Source organism: Balaenoptera acutorostrata, chromosome 18, assembly GCF_949987535.1.
Source record: "Balaenoptera acutorostrata chromosome 18, mBalAcu1.1, whole genome shotgun sequence".
In the NCBI taxonomy this organism is placed as follows: Eukaryota; Metazoa; Chordata; class Mammalia; order Artiodactyla; family Balaenopteridae; genus Balaenoptera; species Balaenoptera acutorostrata.
The window spans coordinates 37585047-37598070 of NC_080081.1; positions in this window are offsets into that span (position 1 = coordinate 37585047).

Consider the following 13024-nt stretch of genomic DNA (forward strand, 5'->3'; position numbering starts at 1 on the left):
CATGCCAGCCTTCTGATTATCTCACCCCACCCCAACTCATTTAACTTTAAATTTCTAGTCAAATTAGACTCTGAGCCTGTTGTCTAGAATTCTTTGCTGACTTAGGTTAAAGGATTTCCTGAAGGTTCTCAACTTCACTTACCAAATAAATTGCTGTTAATAAGTTTAAAGAAAAAAGTTTGGTTCATTTTTTGCAACTAATAGAGTGATATGTAGTCTCCATTCAGTAACATACAATAAGGAAACACTTTTTTTTAATGATGCTCTAAATGATACAAATGTGCTATTTTAGAGGGAAAACCCCTCCCTTCCATCTAATTTTGGAAGTCTTGGTATGAGATGGGGTCTAATTTTTCTAGTAAAGAGTTGAAGATGAATATTTAAATTTTCTCCTTGTCCTGGTGTTAAGGTCACAGACAAATGAAGATGCTAACTAAGAATTTAAGTCTCCAGGAAATAACTTGAAAGCAAAAGGGCAGTTTAGAACTCACCTATAGAGCCATATTTCCAAAAGCTGCAGCAACAGTGACCAGTGGTGGTAGCAATTGTATCCAGCAGCAGCAATGACTAGCAAGAAAAAAATGAGATTTATTTTCTTTTGGTAGTGTTGTTGATGGTTGTGTGTATTTGTGTTTCTTACCTAAATGTGGTTACCAGATAAAATACAGGATGCACAGTTAAATTTGAATTTAAGGTAAACCTCAAGTTCTATTTTTAATAAGTATACTCTGAATATTGCATGGGGCTACTTCTACTACTTCTTTGTTGTTGCTATTATTTAAATGAATTTCCAACTTAACTGGGCACACTGTATTTTTATTTGATAAATTTGTAATCTATCCAGTAGCCTTATATTGAATGTGTTTTCACCTTGAGTTAGCAGATTCTTTGTTGCCAAAAGGTTTGATTTTATAAGAGTCAGTACCATGAAGAGGGGAGCTGAATATAATATGTACTAGTTTGTTAATTTTAATTAGAGATAGTGAGAAGATTAGAGAGGAACCTAATACATGCTACCTTTAGAAGATGTCAACACTTGCTAAGCATGTACAAAACGCTTATTTAAATTGTAACATTGTTTGATATTGGAATCTAAGAATTTGCATTTGGGAACTGAGCAAGTAATCTTCAAACATTAAAGTGTGTTGGACACTTTGGGTCTCGAGTATAAGTAAGTTTGCACATGTGGCAAGTTTTGTACCAAGAAGAGTTATCTAAATAAGAGAAAAGAGAACAATATGACATTGATAAGAAAGGGTCTGTTTCCTGAAGCTAGATGTTAAATTTGACTACTAAGCAAATAATCTAGGACCTAGCAGATTTAGAAAGTTGATTTCTCTATACCAAGGTAATGTTCATAGGAGCAGACAGAGGAAGGCCAGAGGCTGAAGAGAATTATATGGAGTATAAAAGAATATTGATCTCTCAAATATCATCTCCACATTTTCCTTTAAGCAATTCTACCTGACAATAGATGCAATACCTCCACTTGTGAAGATGCAGCTGCAATGGAACCTGACAGCAAAGTGTAGATTAACTAAACAATGTTGTCTTGATGTCCCCTTAGGCAAATGGACAGTAAAGGTAAAGAATACATATGGTATCCCTCCCACCCTCCTTATCCCACCCCTCTAGGTGGTCTCAAAGCACTGAGCTGATCTCCCTGTGCTATACAGCTGCTTCCCACTAGCTATCTATTTTACATTTGGTAGTATATATATATATATATATGTCAATGTTACTCTCTCACTTCGTCCCAGCTTACCCTTCCCCCTCCCTGTGTCCTCAAGTCCATTCTCTACGTCTGTATCTTTATTCCTGTCCTGCCCAGGATATGAGGATATACGTATGCATATAGCTGATTCACTTTGTTATACAGCAGAAACTAACACAACATTGTAAAGCAATTATACTCCAATAAAGATGTTAAAGGAAAAAAGAAAAAAAGAAAAATGTGAATTACCTTTATAGGCTAGAGATTAAAGCAAAAAGAAAAAAGAAAAAAAAAAGAATACATATGGTTTACTTAGGTAAATTTTAGGTAAACTTTTTGTTTTAATTAATTAATTAATTAATTAATTTTTGGCTGTGTTGGGTCTTTGTTGCTGCACACGGGCTTTCTCTAGTTGCAGTGAGTGGGGGCTACTCTTCATTGTGGTGCGTGGGCTTCTCATTGCAGTAGCTTCTCTTGTTGTGGACCGTGGGCTCTAGGTGCACGGGCTTCAGTAGTTGTGGCTCGCAGGCTCTAGAGCTCAGTCTCAGTAGTTGTGGCGCACAGATTTAGTTGCTCTGTGGCATGTGGGATCTTCACAGACCAGGGCTCGAACAATTGTCCCCTGTATTGGCAGGTGGATTCTTAACCAATGCACCACCAGGGAAGCCCTAGGTGAACTTTTTAAGTAGGTAAAATTTATTTACCATGCTGTTCAGATTTTTTTAAAAAAACAACAAATTTAACCCATAGGAAAATAAAAGGTAGAAAAATATTAAAGATAAAATGGAAAATTAATGGCTTAAATAAAAATTTGTAGAGGAGATAACAACATATAAAAACTCAAATGATAATTAATTAAAAAACTAATAAATATCATAATTACCAAGCAAGAGTAATAGTAACATAGAAAAATCAGCACACCACTCTTCATCAAATATATATGTATGTAAGTATGTATATATACATATATATGCATATCAGGAATGATACATGATTATCACTATAGATCCAGCACTACATAAACTGATCATGAAAAGATATGAATAAAAATTTTATGCTAATAATTTAGTAAATGTACATTAGAAGAATAAATTATTTGAAAAATGTAACAAAACCCAACAAAAAACTATGTATGGATTAATATGTATCCAAAAAAATCTAAAATTAAACATCTTCCCAGAAAAATTACTCTAACAGTGTAATTTCTTTCTAAACCTTTAAGGAACAAATAAAATGACTCTTTCACAATTTTTTTTGTGATATCAGTAAGAGAAAAAGAGGTCAAAACTTGTTTTATGTGGGCAACAAAATTTTAATATTAAAACTCAAAAAAAACAGAATAGAGAACCCAGAAATACACTCACATTAATACAGACAACTAAACTTTGACAAAGAAGCAAAGGAACAAAATGGAGCAAAGGTAGTTTCTTCAACAAGTAGTGCTAGAAAACTGGACATCCTCAAGCAAAAAAATGAATCTAGACACAGACTTTATACCTGTCAAAAGAATTAACTCAAAATGAATTATGAACCTAAATGTAAGATGAAAAACTATAACACTCCTCAAAGATAACATAGAAGAAAATCTATATAAACTTGGGTATAATGATGACTGTTTAGATACAATATCAAAGACAGATCCATGAAAAGAAAAATAATAACCTGGACTTTATTAAAATAAAAATAAAATTCTGCAAGAGACAACATCAAGAGAATTGGAATACAATCCAAAGACTGGATGAAAATATTTGCAAAAGACACATCTGATAAAAATCTGTTATTCAAAATGTACAAAGAACTCTTAAAACTCAAGTATAAGACCCCCTCCCTCAAATATGATTAGAAAATGGGCCAAAGACCTTAACAGAAATCTCATGAGAGAAGATATACAGATGGCAAATAATCATATGAAAAGATGCTCCAGATCATATGTCACCAGGGAAATGAAAACTAGAAAAACAATGAGATACCACTATGTTCTTATTAGAAGCAACAAAATCCAGAACACTGACAACACCAAATGCTGTTAAGGATGTGGAGCAACAGGAACACTCTTTCATTGCTGTTGGAAATGTGAATGGTATAGCTACTTTGGAAGACAATTTGGTGTTTTCTTACAAAATTAAACATACCCTTACCATTTGACCCAGGGATTGTGTGTTCCGTTGTATATACCAAAAAGATCTGAACAATTTTTCCACACAAAAACCTGCCCACAGATGTTTATAGCAGCTTTATTCATAATTGCTAAAATTTGGAAGCAACCAAGATGTTCTTCATAAGGTGAATGGATAAATAAACTGTAGTACATCCAGACAGTGGATGTACTAAAAAGAAGTATATGTAAAGTCATGAAAAGACATAGAGGAAACTTAAATACATATTACTAAGTAAAAATAGTCAATCTGAAAATGGTACATACTGTATGATTCAGAATATATTATATTCTGGAAAAGGCAAAGCTATGGAGACAGAAAAAAAAGAAAAAAGAAAAATAAACAGTGGTTTCTGTTAGTGAGATAAATAGGTGGAGCACAGAGGATTTTTAGGTCAGTAAAAAACTCTGTATGATACTATAATGATGGATTCATACCATTATATTTTTGTCCAAATCTATATAATGCACAACACAAAGAATGAACTGTAATGTAAACTATGATTATGATGTGTCAGTGTAGGTTCATCAATTGTAACAAATGCACCACTATTGTGACTGATGTTGATAAAGGGAGAGGCTAGACTTCTGTGGGGGCAAAAGATATATAAAAATCAATATACTTTCCTCTCAGTTTTTCTAAGAAAATGAAGTGTTTGAAAAACATACAAACAAAAACTCAACAAGGACATTACAAGAAATCAAGTTTACATGCCAATAGTCTCATGTAATCACAAACAGATTGAAATGCAAAGTTGGTTTAAATTTGAAAATCAGCCAATGTAATTTCATTACATTGATAAACAAAGAGAAGATGCTTATCATTATCTCAATAGATACAGATCAGCCAAACTTGAGAAAATGAGCAGAATAATAAAAACAGAAGGGAACTTTCTTCATTTAATAAAGAACATACCCTAAAAAGCTGTATATTATACGTAATGGTAAATTATTGATAGTTCCATCTAGATACTGAAAACAGACAAGGATATCTATCACCATTAGTATTCACATTGTGATGGAAGTTCAAATAGGTGCAGAATCTGATTTTTAATGGTTGGAAAGAAAACGTAAAACTGTTATTTCTCACATGTGAATATAAGATATTTAAAATAATTTACAGACAAATAGTACAACTAATATATGAATATAAATGAATGTGACAAGGTCGGTTGGTTTTCTGGAAGGAGGTCATTATAGAGGACTGCCACTCCCACCATATACACAACATGTATATGTTCTTCTTTGGATGAAGACAGGTCTTTGGTGTGGTTTGTGGTGGTTCATTTCGCTTGCCCCATGATCTCTTCCATTCCACATTATTGTATAGTATCCACTTTTCATTACCCGTCACAATTTGTTTTAAAAACAGAACAATTTTCTTATGATTCAGTAGAGAATCGCATGTGGAAATATGGTCAAGAAGGTTTTTTTCTCTTAATTTATGTGGAACCCAAACATCAAAGCAATTAGCATAACCAAGCTGGTGCAAATGATTTTCAAAGGTTAATTTGGATATTTTGAGTATGTTGGCTATCTCCCCTGTGGTGTATCATTGACTGTTCTCAATTAATGTCTTAATTTGATTGCTATCAACTCAACTGGTCTACCCGGCCATGGACCAACATCCAGTGAGAAATTTCTAGCATGAAACTTCGCCAACCACTTTTGACATATTCAATAAGTCACAGCACCTTCCCCATACACTGCACAAATCTTTTTTTTTTTTTTTTTTTTTTTTGCATTTCAGTTGTGTTTTTACCTTTCTTGAAATAATAAAGCATAATATGCTGAAAATGTTGCTTTTCTCTTCCATCTTCAATATTAAAATGGCTCACAAAAATTCACCTGTTTTGATAACTCTTTTAAAAAATGCACACTGAAATGGCAGCTGTCACAATACAACCTAGCAAAATTGTTTCAAATGAAGTTATAGATAACTAAGCACTACTAGAACCATCTTACAGAAAAAACGAATGAAAAACTCTCATGATGTACATCATGAGAAATGTATAGTGTTGTTCATAGCACCATTTTAAATGAAAATATCAACAATAGAATGAATAAAATTGTGTTGTATCATACATATAAATGAGTACTGCACATCACATGTCATGTGAAAATAATCTATAAGCAAACTTCAGCTACACACCAAAACAGAGGTGAAGCTGACAAAAAGTGCTGTGCTAAAAAAAATCAGGCACAGAATACATTCTATATGATTCCACTTCATCAATATTAAGACACACAAAAAAATAAACAGAGAAAATTGCACAACAGGATTTTAATATATGGTTAAATTTTACCAAAAAGTAAGATAATTTCGTTAATGCCCACTTTTCAGTATATATGTTATATTTATTTAATATGTTTATACAGCTACATACATGATTATATGTATAAGTACAACTGCGTGTGTATCAAATCAACTCTTCTAAATGTCATATATCCATAATTGGCACTAATTTCCTTTTTGTTACCTGTTTTATAAGATATGTAATCATATTTCATTCTCAGTGATCACACTGAAAAAAAAAATCACTAACTCTTTTCTTCTTAGATATAACAAAACTGTATTTCCTCTTGGTCTTATCTTTAATGCTTTTGGTCTTCAAAAGATTTTTTTTTTTCTTTAAACCTCATTTTGTCAAAAGAGCCCCCAGCTGATCTTAATGCTGCTTTTCTTTTTGTTTTCTTTTTTCTTTCTTCCTTTCTTTCTTTTTTTTTTTTTTGTAAGGGAATAGCAGTGTATATCACAATGATGTAAACTAATGGCATCTGCATGAGAATTCGGTCTTGTTTGGTATATAAGTCAGGATAAACTAGTTGTGTTGAAGTTACAACCTGGTCCCTCAACCATAGTGATGCATCACAGAGTGGTTTAATTTCCCAGCTACATATCCACCTCAGACCAGGAGGGTCTGCTCATTTTTCTCAATCAGGGATTCAGACAGACAAATCTGATCTTGACAGGTCTTTGACAAAGTCCGTAACAGGAAAGAGGTGTAGAGAATTGTACATTGGTCCTCAGCAGCTTCTTATAAGAGTGCCTTGAGTTACTTCCCCTCATACTCCAATAACCCTGCAAGTAATATAACCACATCGAACTTTAAGGTCTGTGGGAAAGTGCAGTCTTGTGTACCTATAAATAGAAGCTCTAAGATATTTGTAGGATGCCTAGTTATTACAATATACAGGGGTCCTAAATTCAGACCTATGAATAATAAATATTAGGTCTTAGAATTTCCTAAGATGTATGTACCATTTTCTTTTTCAATATGTTTTAAAAAGTGGGCACAAAATTATATTAGTTTTAAAGTGTGCTGTGTACCTCACATACATTTAAAAACATATCTTCTAACAGTTCATAATTATGAGAAAAACTGTCCATTGTTCGGGTACAGTTATATTTTATCTAGTAGTTCACCACAAACATAGAGTCTTAATTGTTAAAACATTTTTCTATTTAGGTTATCATTATATTAAAGAAATAAAGATGTTGAGGATTCTGTGTTCAAAATTACTTGATGGAGCTACTTGAATTGCTATAGTAATACATCCAGCAATTAAGATGGGAACTTCCAAAGCTATTTGCAATAGTAAAATACTGCCTTGTATGAAGGTATCTTACCCTTCTCACTCTCTGAGATAATGAAAAATCATTATGTCCTGATTTTCTCCACATTATCTTATTCATGAATACATTGTATGTTTGTATTTCTTTGTATGTAGGATTTTGTTTGTGTTGTATTTTTATGATACTGAATAGCTTATTAATATTTTTAAATATAACATTTAAATTCCAGATTCCCTACTTGAATTACAAGTCCTTACAGTACCCAGTATGGGAATCAGAAAGGATAGATACAAAAGAAAACACATGTATAGTTCCCTGGGGTCCATTGATTTTCTGGGGTTGGCTGTGTTGATAAAAAGCTTTTAGCTTTCTTTCTTTAGTCTCCTTATCCTTACTCCCAGATGTTAGATAGACTTTAATTTTCTTTCTCATTTTATATTTGCCTCAAGTTCTTATCTGTTTATAGTCTCTTGCTTGTTTGCTTTGGATTCTGCTAGCCTAACATTATAAAGATTTTGGGATAGACAGGGATTGGGTCTTAAAAAGGTTTTGGAGATTTAGTTCCTTACCTGTACACCCCTATTTCAGCTTTCAAAGTGCTATGTGAACCTGTTCTTATTATTATATCCTGGTATCTAATTGTGGTCCAGCCTCCATCTCATTTTATTTTGATTCAGTATATTTCAGCTAATTATTCTTTCATACTCATGAACTCCTCCTAGATGAATTATTAATCTGTGTTATTATCCTGAAAAGTAGAATATAGCTTAATCATGATTCAGAACTATCACCATTATATTTCAAGTATTTTTCTCCATAGTACTTTAAAATTAGTCAATTAAAAATAATTCACTCATATTTGAAAGGTAAGAGTTAATAAAATACTCGAAGTAAAAACACATGTAATTTTATCCCCTATGAAATATAAACAGAACAAAGGCGTGAAAAATATTACATAACAGTTCATAAAAGTCATGTAAGCCCTAATTTTATATAAAATCTTATATATATAAAATCAGGACTTAAAAAATATATATAAAACTTTCCATAGTTTGATTATGGTCAAAGATTTCAAGATGAACAGTTGCATTGGCTATGAGTAGAAAACATATGTTCTAATGTATTAAAAGAGAAAGAACTAGGTAAGGCATTAACTTGCATATATAAAGTAACTTGATGAATGATAAATAACAGATTTGTAACGATACAGCAATATACCTTTCAGTCTATCTTCAAGTGGGTCACAGACAATTTTCCTTCCATCAGAAAATTTATAATCCGGTATGATTAGAGACATACCAAATTAGCAGGTAATTTTTTGAGAAGATTTATGGAAAAAATAGAACAGGACAATGTGTTTCAGAGAAATTCAAATTACATGAGGCAGCTAGGTAACAACAGTCATATAATGCCCCTCTGAGGAAATTACAATGAACACCATTGTCAAATTTGAAAAGTAGAGACAAGGACCAATATATCTGCATAATAAGAAAGAGAGAAGAGAAAGAAGCAGATAAGTAAGCAGGGTCTTTTATTTAAGTATTTTATAGAAAAAAGTAGTAATGAGTTCACTTACTCTGCTGAGTAAAATGATGAAATGCTCTAAAATTTAAGGCAAGGGATTATGTGAACTGATTTGTAATTTTTAAGACAATCTGGCTGGTGGATTAGGTTTGGCTCTGATATAGCAATATTGAAAGAAGAAAGGCCACATAGGAGGCTATTTTAGTAATCCTTGTGAGAGGTAATTGATACCATAGCACTGGCCACAGCCAGTTCATCTCTACTTGGATAAATTTCAAACAATATACCCTTTTCAATGCCTGTAGTAGATGGTCTACAGTAAGAGCTTACTTGAAGAGAGAAGACCAGACAGCCAACATCAAAGCTCCAGATACATTGTTGAGATCATTGTAACCCTTCTAGACTCACCTGAGATGCCAGGGACTGCATCCAGGCAGAGGTTTGTGTGTGTTTTCAGGCTTGACCATAGACCTGAAGAAGGCTTTCCTGGCCAGTCCTCACAGGAGCAAACTGCCTCCCCACACCACACTTGGTTCACAGACAAGGCACTGCAGGCTCTGAAGGAGCTGTTGTCAAGGACTCATTATCAAGGACCCCCATCCCAAGCTTTTAGGCATATCTGCATTCCCATTCCAGATACCTCCATACAGAAGTCTTTTTTTTTTTTTTTTTTAAACATCTTTATTGGAGTATAATTGCTCTACAATGGTGTGTTAGTTTCTGCTTTATAACAAAGTGAATCAGCCGTATATATACATATATCCCAATATATCCTCCCTCTTGTGTCTCCCTCTCACCCTCCCTATCCCACCCCTCTAGGCGGTCACAAAGTCTTTTTATCAGGGTGGGTGACAGGGGGCTTCAGCAGAGGCCTTCCTCAGGTGTCTCTGCTGAGACCTCCTTATCAAAATGAGAGGAGAAAACTTGAGATATTTTCCTCCACTCTGACTCAGGGCCCATTGCTTTCCAGTCCTAGTCCTTTCTCTTCTCCCTGCCTTTAACCCACAGATCCATAAAACTGCAGGGACCTTCTGTTTGGAGCCCTTCTGCAACAACAACAAAAAAGGACTGAGAACTTGGTGGTTAAGAGAAGGGGTATACAGATTCTATACGGATTACAAGTTAAGGAATCATATCTAGGGTCAACAAACTACCTAGTGCAATGCAAGTGAAAGTATGGTCCATGTACCTGCAGCATTGGATTCACCTGGGATCTTGTTAGAAATGCAAATTAATGGTCTAACCCATACCAACTGGGTCATACCCTCTTGGAACATAGGGCAGGGATATGTGTTTTAACAAGCATTACATTTGATTAAGAATGAAAATATTTGAGATCTATTAAGTCAGCGGGTTCTAAGGTATGTTTGCATTCACCTAAAATTATCAACTTTATTATTTTCTACATCAGAAGAAGGAGTTTATTAATATAAATATTTTCAAAACCAGGACACAAAGGTAATCTGAGGCTAAATAATTTGCCCAAAGCCAACAGTAAATAAATTTGATTAACATTATTTTTATAATGTTCTTGTTTCCTAGAGGATAAACTATGCAGAATTCATGTTTATTGAGATGTAATATACACATAATAAAATTCACCCCTTTTAAGTGTACTGTTGAGTTTTGACATGCATATAACCATGCAATGACCACCACGATAAAGAGTAGTTCCACTGGCCCCAAAATACTTCCTGAACTTTTGAATAAATCGCATTCTCTTTCCCAGTTCTCCCATGGCTTTTTCCTCTTCTTTTATTTATTATTTTTTCATTTTATTGAAAATAATATAAATGCAATCATTCAGCATGCAGTCTTTTATGTCTGGCTTGAATGCACTTAGGTTAATATGTTTGAAATTCAGTCATGTTGTTGCATGTCTATATAGTTATTTCCTGCTTATTTTCCAATAATACACAAATGTATCCTATGATTTACCCATTCACCAGCTGATGAGTATTTGGCTTGCTTCCACATTTGGGCAATTATGAATGAAGATGTCTTGAACATACTGATACATATTGTTGTAGAAAGTATTTTTTTGTTTTTTTAAAAATAAATATCTAGGAGTATAATTGCTGGGTTTTAAGGAGAATGTATGTTTAAATTTGTAGAATAAGGCCAAGCTCTTTTCCAGAGTGGTTTTACAATTTTACATTTTCACTAACAAGGTATTATAGTTCCAGTTGAACAATTTTCTCACCAACATTTGTTATTGTCAGTCATTTTAGTTCAAGCATTCTAATATGTGTATAGTAACTCCTCATTTTGCTTTTAATTGAATTCACTTCATGATTAATATTTGTCATTGAAGGTAAAGAAAAAAGTAGAGGAATAATTTTCTGAAGAGCGACAAGGGCCTTTTGAAGAATTTATATTATTGATTAGAGTCAAGATTGTTCATATTTTGGAAGCCAGAGAATGGAGGAAATGCCATTTTTTTTAACAATGGAGCTGAGCAAATTAGATGTTGGTTGCATTTCTTCCATCATAAGTAATTTTGATTAAACTCATACAAGCCACCAGCTAAAGATCAAACACTCATGTTAACTCCCACCTCAATATGTTAATTAATTTTGAGTGTATTTTAGATAAATATTTAATATCTTAATTTTTAAAATTTCTATTGAACATAACTTCTATGTAATGTAGATAAATAAAACTAGAAATGGTGAAAAACAATAATACTTGAAAAGTGTACTTTGCTTTCAAAAATATTTTCAAGTGTGGCTATTTAAATTGTTTTCCTCCTCAAATTGTCATAAGTAATATAGGTCATAGAGCTTGGTTTAGAGAGAAAATAACAGTAATTTGATGTTATAAAATTTTGGTTTCAAATTTCCACTCCTCTACTTCCTTATTAGCTATGTGATCTTGAAAAGACAAAGTAGCTTCTCTGATCCTCAGTTTCTGGTGTGTAACTCAAAGTCAATTAACTTTGTCTGGGTGGCCTAAGGCTTAAAAGTGAAAATGGATAGAAAGTTCCTCTAGACTGTCTGATACTTAGTGAAGCCTTATTAATACACATAGCTGTGTGCATGCAAATGTATTCACACACACATGTACACACACTCATACACAAAATTTTGCTTCATTTTTCTTCAGTTGCTCTCTCAAATGGATTATTTCTATCTACTCCCCAGAGAGGAAAATAAATAGGTTGATTAATAACAACAACAAAAATAATGGATATATAGCTTTAGTTTTCTACTGGCCAATATTTTATGTATTTTCCATAGAAACTTATATATAAGTAAGTTTCTTATGTTCACTAACAAACCCTATTAGGGAAGTAATACATACCTGAGTTAAGCTATTTTTTTAACTGGCATGTTATATCAATAAAACATGCTGTATATTTTGAGTTACATTTCAGTATTTTTATTATTTGTCAAAATTTTATATTTTCTTGGAGCAAGACAATAAATTACAGCATTTTCTAATGTTGTCAAAATATACTAGAGGTGAGAGTACAATGATCTTTTACAAAACCAGGTGTGAAGATGATAAAAATGTATATAATTCCTCTTGATGTATGATTATCTAATTATTTCAGAAAATTATGCTAAAGAAGTCTGCTTCAGCCTTATTTTAGTGTACCCTATGGGATAACTGGAAGAATTTCATCATATTTTATAGAGAAAGAGAAGCATAGTAAAATGTGATAACAGTTGCTAAACAACAATTTAGAACAAAATAGAAACAGACATTCACTTTCAAAATAAATGAGTGCACAGGAAAACTACCACTTAAAAACTGCTTATTAAAAATATACCCCACAGGGCTTCCCTGGTGGTGCAGTGGTTGAGAATCTGCCTGCCAGTGCAGGGGACGCGGGTTCGAGCCCTGGTCTGGGAAGATCCCACATGCCGCGGAGCAACTACGCCCGTGAGCCACAATTGCTGAGCCTGCGCGTCTGGAGCCTGTGCTCCGCAACAGGAGAGGCCGCTACAGTGAGAGGCCCGCGCACCGTGATGAAGAGTGGCCCCCACTTGCCACAACTAGAGAAAGCCCTCGCACAGAAACGAAGACCCAACACAGCCATAAATGAATG